The sequence below is a fragment of the Lactuca virosa genome, chromosome 4 (assembly GCF_052849685.1).
Source record: "Lactuca virosa cultivar CGN04683 chromosome 4, Lactuca_virosa_CGN04683_v6, whole genome shotgun sequence".
NCBI classification, from domain to species: domain Eukaryota; kingdom Viridiplantae; phylum Streptophyta; class Magnoliopsida; order Asterales; family Asteraceae; genus Lactuca; species Lactuca virosa.
Window position 1 is genome coordinate 407,654,659 of NC_136429.1, and position 14,936 is coordinate 407,669,594.

The following is a 14,936-nucleotide window of genomic DNA, read 5'->3' on the forward strand; positions in this document are numbered from 1 at the left end:
GAGCTATTTTGAGTCATATCTTCTTTTGTATAACTATTTTGCTTCAATATACAATGATTGAACACATGTAAATACTTATAATTTTTAAATACAATGGTTGTTTGTACTTTGATTACTATGATGCATGTGTTGTGATACTACAGTTGAAGTCCTCCACCCCCGGACGTTTCTGCCGTCTGGTTTGGGGGTGTGACATCTGTAGATTGTCTAAAGGTGTTTAGACATAGCACAAGTTTGCTGCAGTATTCATGAGTACTCCTGTAATAAGATTTGAGTATTGGATTAAACTCACGCTCATTTGAATCACTTCATGGATTTTATCACGAGTGATCTTGAGACAATGATATCTTATATTCTTGAAACCAAGACATGTGAGTTGTAGTTTACAAGTCGGTTGCACATTGACATATGTAAACGCACCAGTAACTTGGTGTTATAAAACATATTGTTGTGTGTGATTTGATGAGTAAATAGAGCAAGCACATGAGTCGAAATTTATCCATTCCTTTTACCCTAAGAGGGATAAAAGCGATATCTGTGGGCCCCTCCGTGATTTAGTGATGACAACCCTTAGCGCTTGGCCAAGCCTGGACTGATTTGATTTGTTTAATTAGTCGGTCATCATAATTCGGAAATCGGGAAACAACACATGAATAGTGAGAATGATTATAATCCATGTCTCAGTTCATACGATATCTAGAATGGAGGAATATATGATCCCTTATCTAATGGACGCGTTATTGATCAGAGTTCGACAGCGACTTTTGAGAGCTACGATTGCTAGTCGGGTTTTGAAGTCGTACTTACAATTATAGTTATTAGACTTGTCCAAGTGGGATACTGTTGGATTAGGTGTCTAAGCCCATAAATATAATTGGTATGTACTTGACCCGAGAGTAGCATGGTCCATTTGGGTTGCCTTCACCAGAACAATCTGATAGGATGGATATTTAAGAAAGAGGCTATTTATGATTTACTAATATATTATAAGTATAATATATTAATTGAGAAATCATAATATTTAATTAGTATTGATCATGAATTAATTTGGAATTAATTTACTAATCAAAAGAGACTAATTAAATAAACGGGGACTGATTATGTAAACTTGTGATATATATTGTTTGGGCTATTGATCCATAATGGGCTAAGTTTATGTAAGTATCCATGAAGAGTTAGCCCATATGAGATATGTATCATAACCTAAGTGTATGGATTAGGGTTTACCCATGACTCTTGGAATCCTACACTATATATGTGTTATCCTTTATTCAAAATCGGAACACCTAAGTCTTCTAGGAAGAGAGATATCCGATTTTGGAGCATCTAGTCTCTCTCTCAAAGTCCTCCTTCGTTCATGGTGTTTGTGAACCATTTAAAGCATCACACTGGAGGTGCTAAGATCTTGAAAGGCCAAAACTACAAGCTACAATAAAGAGGTATTCTTCTAACTTGATTTTATGATTTATATGTCAAAATTGTATGCTAATTGTAGGCTTCATGCTTTGGAAATTTTATTGCATGTATAACTAGAGAAAACTTAGATCCAAAGCTATTAGGGTTGTATGTGCACCATAGGAGTGTTATAGTACACAAAACCCAACAAACATAACATATACAAACAATGCATGTTGGGACCAATCAGTCATCAGAATGGAATACCCATGGGTCCACAGCCATCGGGCTGGAGTACCCACGGCCCAATCAGTCATCGAACTGGAATGCCAATATGCAACGGTTCCACTCAGTCATCGGATTGGAATACCCTTGGGTCCACAGCTATCAGGCTGGATTACCCTCGGTTTGTTGGTTCATGCACATAGCAATAAAGCATCAACCCAAACCAAACCATGTTGACATATACATAATAGATAACATATAATCAGTTAACAGACAAACAGGCAAATCTACAACTCACTACCGCATAGAAACATCCTATATACCAGGACACAGATCTAACAGATCACTACAGCATAGCAACATCCTCTATAGCAGGATACATAATCAAATGGGTCGGCATTGGTACCTTCGACCTGCAAGAATGGTGAGGAAAACTCACCTGAATCCGAGATAACCGAAACACATGCGTTGCTGCTACCGGGTTACTTACACTGAACACAACCAAATTATTCCTAATCAATATTTAAGGTAATTTCCCATAATCCAAGTTCCAATGCATATTCTATCATTCCAATGGGTAAAAAACCATTTTTTCCTTCCCATAACTAACCCAATAACTCATGGCCCAAATCCCAAAAGACCCAAGTCCTAATAAGGGTATCTCACGAGTACTCCCCGCGTATCAGGCTAGTATGCCCCGAGTACTTCCTGCTGAACCCAAACGTACAACACGTCACAACATCCATGTATTACACTGAGTGTATGCATATGTACGCCCAGCGTACTCCCTAGGTAACCAACTCCCACTTTTAGGACTTAATGCTTAAGACCAAAACATCCATAAAAAAAATCTAACCTCTAAGGGATGTCTTAATTCATAAAGTTCCTGACTTTATGACTTTGCATGGCTTAATGGAGTCCAAACCAAAGCCCTAAGTCTCACACTTCATCAAAATACCAACAACTCATGCATGGAAGGACTATACTCATCAAGATCCGATATTTAGACCTCAAAAAAGACCAAATATTAGTCTCAAAGGTTTTGGAGTAACTTATACTCGTAAGAACCACAACCATAGGACCAAAACACAATAAATCATATCCCAAACTATATCTACATGAGAAATCCATCAAGATCAAAACTTTATACCTCCAGAAGCTAGATCAAGATGAATAAGGCTTGGATCTACAAGCTCCAAGACAACCAACGCTTCTCCAAGGAGTTCTTCTTCTTCCAAATGCACCAAAAATCCACCCAAAATCACTCAAAGGCTCAAAGTCCTTCCAAATGGGGCTAGGGTTTCGAATTTGGGGTTAAAGAGGATAGAGGTTGAAGATAAGAAGGGTTGGAAATGAGTTAAGGGATTTAAATAGGGTCCAAGACCCCAAATTAGGGTTTGCATCTGACTGGAGTACGCCCAGCGTACTCCAGGTATGCCCATTGTATTGGATAGCACTTTGCGATCATTCCAGCCCAGTACGCCAAGCGTACTTGGCTTAGCCCAAAATCCTCATAACCTCAAACTGTCATAACTTCTTCATTCCAACTCCGTTTTCGATGATCCTTATATCTACGGAAAGGTATTGAGGAGATCTACAACCCTGTCTATTTACTTTTGAATTAAAACACATCAAACTAAAATCCTTAATTCATGGAAGGCCCGAACCATCATTTTTACCATTATACCCTTGGGCTCCAATGCACAAACCGAACTCTTGGATCACTTAATCTACATTACCCTCATCCAAAAGGGTCTAATCCATTATTTCCCCAAAGCCTGAATCCTTATCATAATTGATCTTAGAGTCACGGACCCAATTTATGAAACAACTCGAAACAGGGTGTTACAATTCTCCCCCACTTAAAATAGATTGTGTCCTAGAAATCAGTTCTCACTTCCACATCCCGATGTAACCCGTTGAGGGTCCTTTGAACCTGACTCCAAGATCTGATTCATCTTCTATGTAGTATCTTCGGAAGTCAATCATCCCTCGAAAATTCTTCCAGCCCCGAAATTATGTCGATACCACGCAGCCTGAAGAAATGTCTCCACACAACCTCCTTAAATCATAACGGAAAGAATCTATTCCCTACTTGGTACCTGTCGCAACCCTCACCTCAACCAAACCGACCAAAAATCCGCAGGTTGATTTGTCCCAAAACCTTCTCGGCCAAACGTCATCGCTAATTCCGCACACAAAAATACTGGCACCAGGAACCCATCGATCACATACTAACTATACTAGGCTCCTACTCGGTTCTAACAGCCTTTACATTACTATCCACTGACAGCACTCGGGCTTACCCCCAATCCACTAACCAACAACTGCACAATCCTTGGTACCCAGACCAACTTGCACTCAACTACTTGATCCCAACCACTGATAACCAGACACCCAGGTAGCTTTAAATTCATAAAACATTCACAAACTCCATCATGCATGAAACTAAGAGCAAAGATAATTAATCCATTCAACTAATCATCCAAGAATACAACTGAACTTTAAAACATAAATCGGCTCGCTGCTCCCACGAGCATAATGATGGTCCATCCAAGAATCCGCACGTTGCATCAAAATCCATCATCATCTCAGGTGTACATCCACCGGAAAAATCACTCAAGACATCTATAACGAAATTTATGAATCGAGATTTCAAAACCAACACCTCATACTGGAAACCAAACTCCTAATAGACAGCCCACAAGAAGATGAGGTCCACCATAGAAAACTTTCATTAAGCAACCTCCGGGCCCAAAAGAATCATACAGCCACTGGTTCACGATACATCGTGACACCTTCTAACCACTAAAACGATAAGCTCATGATACTATAGCGATCTTGTCGCCGTTCCCTTTTCCTCGCAACCTTACCCAAAGGGTGAAGTACTAGTAGATCTAATGAAATGACGACCCTCAATCATTAACAAAAATATCCTCATAAATGAACGAAATAGATCCCATCAATATGTAACTAGCTCGATAAAACTTTTAAAGTCAACCATAAATATTGCTAAAACCATGGTCAGATCCATCCAATTATCAACCCTGCCAGCACGACATGCCAAAAATTAGATTCTATGCAGATCTAATGTCCCGTATGGAAAGTTGAACAACACTGACCCGAATTCTAGACTCCCAATAACCAAGGACATCTTCCAAACTCGAGCCGTAATTGACGATATATTGATGAATCCATTGAACTTCAACTAATACTGCTCAAAACTTCCGATGAATCTCCGCTTTGATGATAAACAAAATGACCAATGATTGAGAATGCATTCACACCTAATCCAATGACCCAATACACTACAGAACCAAAACCCACGCGGAGCTGAACATACCCATCTCTGAAACTGATTTTACCGATCGACAACTGCCCAATTTAGACTAGAAATAGCAATCTATACAACAAGCTGATAAATCCCTCAACAACCAATACTCAACCTGAGCGATCCTAGCGCATCCTCATCTATTCATTGGCGTCCCAAAAGGAACCAATGGCTACAACAAGCTCCTTGACCAACTACTTCCTGCTACAAGACATATCGTGTATTTCCAGAACACATACATCTGATAGCCACTTGCTCTACACCCCTGACTTGACCAAATCTTGAATCGGAGTCTCACATAACCACACCGCAGATCCCTATGAACCATTCTTCCGGCACCACAAACTCGAAAAGATCGATGATCCTCCAATCAGAATACATAATTCTCCCCCACTTAAGGTTTGAACTACCACCCACTGTGTTGTAACCAAACCATATCTCGAATCAGCTCAACCATGTACAAACCATCCCTGACTCTTGGAGTGTATAACACACGAAGGATGATATTCCATATAAGGACCAAGCAAACCTTAAGAGATTTTGAATCTCAAATAAAGACCTCAAAAATTTCCAATCATAACCACTTCTAACATTAAAACCTCGCACAGATGCACAAGCAATAATTTTGACAGTCCATTCATAGCACCGATTTTCTATCCCAAAACAAATAGATTACCACTTACCTTGCCCACAATTCCCCAACGATCAATCTGGTACCTGACATGCCTATATCCAAAGAAAACAGACCCTTGATAGCATATCAAGGCAACCAATCCACAAATCCTCTTGTTCATTCCCACACTTCCATACTGCCGTCAAAAACCGCAGTCACATAGCCTCATGTTGGGTCTACATCCCAACTCTGAAAATCACATGTCTACTCTCTCTCTCTCTCTCTCTCTCTAAACATGGAAGGCTAGAAGAACAAGCCCCCACCGAAGATAGTGATATTCCAATCCATCTGCCAATCACTCAGCCTCTAGCTGCAATCCTCGAGCTGATCATAATAATCACTTCTTTCTTGAGTATTACGACTTAACTGACACTACCATCGAGCAAGGCCCTCGAGACCTAAAATTAACTACTCACCTAGGTCTGCACCATTCAAACCCATTCCTATATGGCCACAAAAGCCCAACCAATCACCAAACTCATCCTCAACTTGAACAACCATAACCAGAAGATAGAGAGATACGGAAACCCTGCCACGAGTCATAGTTATCCAACCATGCTATCTACCATCAACCAGCTCCTTAGAATCCTCGTGACTTCACTTGATTCAAGTATGGATCATGTGATTCCAGTAGTACGGGCCCAATACCTTCCACACCTACTCATACTTTCCTCAAGAGTCAATCACGAGTCCTCTAAGTTACCTACTCATAATAATACTCCTAAAACCCGCTAAAAAGCATAGCAACCGCACTAAAGCACTTCCTAGGCTATCCTAGGATCTCCACCTCACCTTGCCATCATATGCTGAAAAATCCCTATTAATGTCAGCTAACCACTTCATGAATACAATTACATGCAACAAAACATAAATGATCTTTCGAGTAAACGACCCAACCCTACAACGGTTAGACTTAAATGAGAGCTTCACAATAGGGCCGAATCCATCATTCTAAAATTATTTTACCTTTACATCATGTAACTTAGCATATTCATTCACTAGTTAACTCACATCAATATGAGTCCCACAAAGCACAAACCAAGCAACATTCGAGCAGTGAAACCGAATGACTATAAGATATCATAAAAATATCAGGAAGACCTTCATACATAATTCCTGAGCACTAGGCCCAAACATATAGGATAGGCATACATCCTGCATCTACTCTCTCAAAAGTAGCTAATCATTCCTCATGCTGGCCTGCTATAAATTGTACTCACCCATGAAACTCCCACCAACCCTGCAGTCACTCGTGCATGCTAATCATACATAATGCTACATCCTATAGACAGTCGAATACCTTATTCTACCCTAAGCCCTTTATCAAACAAGAACATGAAATAAGGCTAAATCAAACATTCTCAGGCTATAAAATCTTAGTTATGTACAACTATGACGCACACACTAAGCAGCTGTAGTAATGATGTCGATTTCATCTAGCATATAAAAAATTCTCCTAGGCTATCAGGCATCATACATCAGGCAATTCTAGCATGCAATTCCTGAATATCCCTATCCTACTACTTGCATGCATATCTATCATAATCATTATAAATAAATAACAGTGTGGGTATCGTGGGGTACACTTTCTTACTCCAGTTGATCGTACACATCTCAACCTTCTTTGGTTACCTTTGAAAACAATTTGGAAAACAATTCTGAAAACAGTTTTGAAACAATTTTTGAAAAAAAATTTCAAAACTTTTACAGATCCTTAGCTTGAGACTGGATTCACAGGAATGCTCATCCGATTCACTCAAACCCGGGCTCTGATCCCAACTTGTAACATCCCTAAATCACGGTAAAAAATTCATTTTTAATTTTAAGAGAAATCATCGTTTTCAGTAAAACCCATATCAAAACCAAGTATCAGTTACAAATATCCCAAGATCATTGTATCACAAAATCTTCCAGAAACATGTTTTTGAAGGATGTGTACGATCACGCCTTTGCTTTCCACCGAACATCTAAAGTACCTGAAACCATAACAATCAAACTGTAAGCATGAAGCTTAGTGAGTTCCCCCAAAAAATCACCACACAAACATAACATATACAAACAATGCATGTTGGGTCCAATCATTCATCGGACTGGAATACCCTCGGGTCTACATCTATCGGGATGGATTACTCCCGGCCCAATCAGTCATCGAACTAGAATGTCAATATGCAACGGGTCCATTCAGTCATCGGACTGGAATACCCTCAGGTCCACAGCCATCGGGAAGGATTACCCCCGGTATGTTGGCTCACGCACATAGCAGTAAAGCCTCAACCCAAACCATAACATGTCGACATATACATAACAGATAACATATAACCAATTAATAGACAAACAGGCAGATCTACAGATCACTTCCGCATAGCAACATCCTATATACCAGGACACGGATCTAACATATCACTACAGCATAGCAACATCCTCTATACCAGGATACATAACTAAATGGTCCAGAATTGGTGCCTTTGACCCTCAAGAACAGTACGGAAAACTCACCTCCATCTGAGATAACCGAAACACACACGTTGCTGCTACCGGGTTCCTCACACTGAACACAACCATATTATTCCTAATCAATAATTAAGGTAATTTCCCGTAATCCATGGTCCAATTCATATTTTATCGTTCCAATAAGTAAAAGACCATTTTACCCTTCCCACAACCGACCCAATAACTCATGGCCCAATTCCCAAAAGACCTAAGGCCCAAAAGTCCTAATAAGGGTATCTCACGAGTACGCCTAGCGTACCAGGCTAGTGCGCCCCACGTACTTCTTCTTGAAGCCAAACGTACAGTTGGTCAAAGCGATGAATTGGTGAAATCCATGCATTACGTTGAGCGTACGCACAGCATACCTTTTTGTACCTTACACAAAAAGGTATAAACACTTGTCCCGTGTCTCTGTGGATCGACCCTACTTACCTTGTACTACGTTTTTAGTGCATAGTAGTAGTGTTTAAGGAGTCATTTATACCCTTTATTTGTTGGGTTTGACACGCCTAACAAATTGGCGTCGTTGCCGGGGACACGGTGTTACTAATTGTTTATGCCAAGCGTTTTGTGAGCAGGTGCTTTAAAAAAAAAGAAAAAAAAAAGTCAGGTAGAAGATAAGTTTTCAATTGAAGGAAGTGGCGAGAAGGTTAATGTGTTGTAAAGGCCCACCTACTTAGAACAAAGCACATTCAGGGGCCAAGTCGAGCCAACGACTTAAAACAAGGGCAGCTAACCGGGAGGCAACCCGGGGTTATTTGTTTCCTTTCTTTTAAAACTTTTTAGTCTTTGGTAAATTTCAATTTTTTTTAATGTCCCAAATGGTTTTAAACTTATTTTTTATGCCTAGAAAATGAATCTCCGGCTCCAAAAATACTTCACGGATAGCTTGGGAAGGATGAAGAGGAGGTTCTAACCATAATTGCAAGGCTCCAAGAACGATTTGGTAAATTCTTTCCACATCTTTAGTCGCTCATATTTTGCTTAAAAATTCAATTGGTATGCATCTGTGACTGTTTTGGACCCATTCCCAACCCAGCTACCATCCTCCACCATCCGACTCTCAATAGGCCGACTATGCCTCTCTCCAAGCATCGAGGACAATGCTTATTTTAAGCTTGGGGAGGGGAATCCATCCATGCATAAATCCCGTTGCATGTAGGTTGCATGTAGTTTTGTACATATTGCATTAATTTTCATTTCATTTTCTTTTTCATTTTTTTTCTGCATGGAAAAATTTTCAAAAACCAAAAAGATTTTCTTTCTATTCTAATTTTTATTATTTTCTTTGCATTTTGTTTGCATCTAAATTTTTGCATTGCATTCATTGCATAATTAAAAAAAAAAAAAAAAAAAAAAAAAAAAAAAAAAACGATCCAATCCCAAGCAACCGAATCTTTTCAAAACAGTTGAGTTGGTAAATGAGTCATGTGCCTTGAAACTGGCTTGCTCTTTTTATTGAAAAATCTAAAAGCAAGTTAATCACACACGAACACACCTCCCGAAGTTACTTGTGCAAAACAGAAAGTGAGAAGATTGTCAACATTGGAGCATAACAGCAGGTATGAGTTAATTCTTTGGGACATATGACCGGTCTTATGAGTAAGTAATGCTCAATTGAACTTAAAATGCCAAATTCAAAAGTTCATAAAAAGAATACAAAATCTCAATGTCCCGAGCCTTCCAGCGCTCTAAAAAGTCCTTTCTACTCATTCCCTTTTATATACCCTGCTTGGGGACATAGCTTTCAACTATACTTACGGGTCTTTGCATGTTAACCTTTAGTCCCCTGAAAAATGTCTTAGAAGTCCTCACGGTAATAGACCATGAGATGTCCACAATAGAAAAGTCAAGGACGAAAATATAAAGAAATTGGCCAAATAAATTAATTAATTAATAAGAGTGTTATGTGTTAACTTAGTTATTTGTATTTGTGTTACTTAAAAAAAAAAAAAAAAAAAAAAAAAAAAACTATTATTAAGTTAATCTGTGACCTTTGGGATTCGAACAAGTAAACTCTGAGGGGTGTTTTACATCTAATCGCCTAAAGCTAAATTGTTTGGGATTGATTGAGTTGAAAATTCGTTACATGGGTTCCATAGAAAGTCATGAACTTAATAATAGCAAATAAAGCTAATCTGTGGCCTTTGAGGTTCGGGCAAGTAAACCCGAGGGATCTCTTTAAATCTAGCACACTAAGGTCATTTGATTTGGATGTGTTGGTTGGAAGCCCGTTACACGGATTTCAAAGAAAGCCATGAGCTTTATTTGTAAAAAATATAATTAAGAAGTTTGTATATAATTGTGTTTATAGTTTAATTGAATATTGTGTTTAGGAAAAATACTTGGCTGTCAAAAGATTCCCTTGAACTTGGATTTGAACTTATGACATTGGACTGAATGTTAATTACTTTGACTGGTGTAAGTGGTTTGAAGTTTGTAACCAATCTGGATAAATATTAGGGAATTTTTAGAAAAGATTTTTCAGAAAAAGATTGTTGTTGATCAACAAATAGCTGGAATCGGGCATTGTTATATTTTATGAAACGAAGATGGTTGAGCATGTTTTGTCACATATAATTTCACGAGAGTAAGACCATAATTTGTTCCAAGAATTGACTTGATGATATTGAAAGGGAATTAGTGTTGTGATCTTTGATTCTGTTGAGTTGTATTAGGGAGTGGCCAAAGTCTTATTTCTATTATCATATAATATTTTGAGACTAAAGCCAAGTTGACTCAAGGCATGACAGGTACATTCTCAACTATGGTACAAAACAGGGTTAATTGGGTTGGATATATTTTTTCATATTTGTTTTGATTTCTTGCATCAAGTTTCAAAAAAAAAAAGTTTAACTTTGATTTTCTTTTCTTCTCTTTTATTTTATTTTCTCCGGTTTAAATTTTCTTGTTCTTTCTTGAGGACAAGAAAGGTTTAAGCTTGGGGAGATTTGTTAGGTGCATTTCATGTACCCATTTTGTAGCTTTATTTCATAAAAGTACATTGCATATAGGCTTAAACTCATGCATTTTGCATGTTTTTCGGGATTTTTCATGAGGCAATTTCATTCACATACTTTTGTGATATTTTAGGGACTTTTGGAGGTAGGATATTGTTGGAGGAGGTAAATAAAAGTTGCGGACAAAATTTCAGGACTTGCGGAGCACCGAGGAGCAAGATATCAAAGAAATGAAGATTTTGGCTTTACAGACGTTTACACGGCCGTGTAAATGGAAGCCTTGCGTTTACACGGCCGTGTAAACGTAGATTTCTGCACAGTATATTTTTTCGTTTACGCGGGCCGTGTAAATGACAGTGTTAATTTACGCGGGCCGTGTAAACGTAAATGCGGGTTTTAAAGCAGTTTTTCACCATTTTTAAAGGGGGGAACCGACTTTTTACTTTGGGGGGTCGACTTTTGGAGCAGAGAAAGCGATTTTCTTGAGGATTTTGAAGTTGATTAACACTTGGGAACATTTGATTTCATTTTGTAAGAACTTTAATTTCATTTTCTAGATTTGTGATCTTGTTCTAGCCATGATTGGCTAGAACCCTAGCTTCTCCAACTTCATGTCTTGACTTCTTAGTTGTGATTTCAATCATATGACTTGATGTTTGCTTTCAATTTTCTATCTAGTGAATTTGATTTTGTCTCAATCGAATGTTTGATTCTAATTGTGATTCTTATTGGCCATTTGAATTAGGGTTAGATCATTCAAGTTATCTAATTGCAAAATCCGTAATTGTTTTGTAAATTGGACTAGGTAACAAGCACTAATTTGATTTCTATTGAATGAATTTAGTGTAAATCTTTTCATACACTTTTACACTCCCGAGCTTGTGAGGAGTATTGAGTGTTGTTGGGAACATTCACATAAAGTTTAAAGCAACCTTTCAATCTAATTCTAAGAGCTTGTTTAGATTAGGTTAATAAGGTTAGGATTAATCAAAGAGCTTGTTTTGGTTAATTATTGTGGTGAATGGGAAGTGTTAGAGCTTGTTAACACTTTCAAGTACCAACTTAGATAGAATTAAACAATATCTTGTCATCCATGGAATCACATTGCTAATTTGTCTTGCATAGAGTTGGAGTACTTACAAATCTTGAACTTATTTCACTTAATCAATCATTTACTTATTGCTTTATTCTATAGTTTAAATCATTGCTTATAAATTCCCCCCATTCTGTGACCATTTTTGTACCTTACACAAAAAGGTATAAACACTTGTCCCGTATCTCTGTGGATCGACCCTACTTACCTTGTACTACGTTTTTAGTGCATAGTAGTAGTGTTTAAGGAGTCATTTGTACCCTTTATTTGTTGGGTTTGACACGCCTAACAATATATATATATATATATATATATATATATATATATATATATAGAGAGAGAGAGAGAGTGTGTGTGTGTGTGTGGTAAGTTCAATTGAGAAAATAAAAAAGGTTGAGAATGGGAATCATTCTCAGCCAATCATTTAATTAGCATCTTAGCATAAAATACACGGTGGCAAACTTGTAAATATTATATATTAACCTTCAATCACAGATACAATTTCTTCAAGATCGTTTATCTATTCTTCATCAACACCATATGTTATTCATTCATCTCGATCGTTCATCTGTGTTCTTCATCAACATCATATGTTCTTCATCAACATCATACGTTCTACTACTTGTTCGCTATCAAAGTCACATGTTCTTCATTAAAAAAAAGACATCGCCACTTCATAAAAACATCAATTCTTCATCAAAAATCTTCGTTTGTTCACCAAAATGTTGTGCTTCGTCATTAAAAACATTTATTCGTACTATTAAGTGTAAATCGTGATTCAATCTTTTCCAGTTTCGTTGACATCAAGCAAAATCGTTAAAAATAATTCATATTTATCGATGTCACATCATTTAGCGATCACCAATCATCGAAAATTCATCAAAGGAACCTTCACCAATATCAAACAACAGATAGCAATCAAAAGTTCATGAACATAACCATATCTTTGAAGAATTTTTTTAAAACCATTTTTCAGGTTTGAAAAACTTCGTTTTTCATACAATTTTTTCATAATTTTTGATCTAAACCTATTGATTATTGATCGATTTTGATAGGATTTGATTTGTTTTGTAATTATTGGCTTCAATTGTGAATTTTTTTACCATAGGTATATAAGTTAATTTATTTTCACGCCAACTGTTCGATGAAATGCATAAACTAAATATATCACGTAATATTCACAAGTGAATATGCCTTTGCACGAGAATCAATGTATGTCTTTTAAAAACACCGAGCAAGTATGTAATTCATATGTGAATACTATATAAAAAATATATTCACATGCGAATACATGTAATATTCACAAATGCATACAGGTAATATTCATAAATGATAACGTATTTTTTCGGGGAAAAAAATACGTCATTTTGAGGTCCTAAGCAAGTTTGTAATTCATATGTGAATAACATATAAGAATTATATCCAAATGTGAACATATGTAATATCCACAAATGAATATATATGTAATAATCAAATGTGAATATATATGTATTATTCACAAATGAATAAAACTGTCAATAAAACCGAGAACTACAAAATATATAAAATTAAAGATAAAAAAAAGTATTTCATAAGAATATATATTTATTCACATACAGCTAATCTTTTTAGGTTAATAAATTAATATATAAGCATATTTTTTTTAATGTTATATTCATTTGTGAATAAATGATAACTTTTTTTCGGAAATTTATAAAAATAGAAAAACGTCACTTTGAGGCCCTAACCAGTCCCGAATGACCAAAAAACACCGTACGTCACGGCGAAGCAGTGACTTTTGTAAACTGCACCATTTTACATCAAATATGCGAATTTCGTCCAATTCTGAGACAAAACTTCATTGCGACAAATTTTTTTGATGATGTCACTAAATTTTCATTGCTACTAGTGATGACATCATCTTGACATTTTATTTATTCATATATGAATAAAGTTTAGAAATCACTATGACATATTTACTATTATGTTACTAACTTCAATCTCACTAGTAAAAACATGGTTATAATCTGTTATTTTTATTTATGTGAATAAACTATACATGTTGATTTATTTATTTTGTGAATAAAACATTTATATATAAAAATAAATAATACACTATAAGAATTGGTTTGTGAATAGTTTTTTTGAATATTGTAACAATATTATTTTACATGTAAATTCAACATTATACTAAGACAAACGACATTGTATTGGTTAATGAATATCATTCGTATTTGAATTTAACACATATATTAAATTGTATAACATTTACACATGAATATAAAAATATATTGTCTTCGTCAATGATATCTTCTCAATTACGTCAACCAATCGTCAACCACTAGGATATGAACCAACCATTGATTGAAATGTTAATTCATTTATTGAGTTATATCCATACCTGAAAAAACATGTGAATACACATCAAAATGATAAAAAAATATATATTGTTAGTTCATAATAATAGCGATTTACACAGTATATTCACATATGAATATTATATAGTATATACACTTGTGAATATGAATATTACATATTATATTCACTTGTGAATATTAGATGGTATATTCACTTATGAATATTAGATGGTATCTTTATATGTGAATATTACATAGTATTATATGGTATATCATATATGAATATTACATAGTATATTCACTTGTAAATATTAGATTTAATATTCACTTATGAATATTACAAGGTGTATTCACAAATATATATAATTTTTATATGTTATTCACATATGAATAACATACAGACTTGCATATTTGTTTTTGTGTTTTAATAATC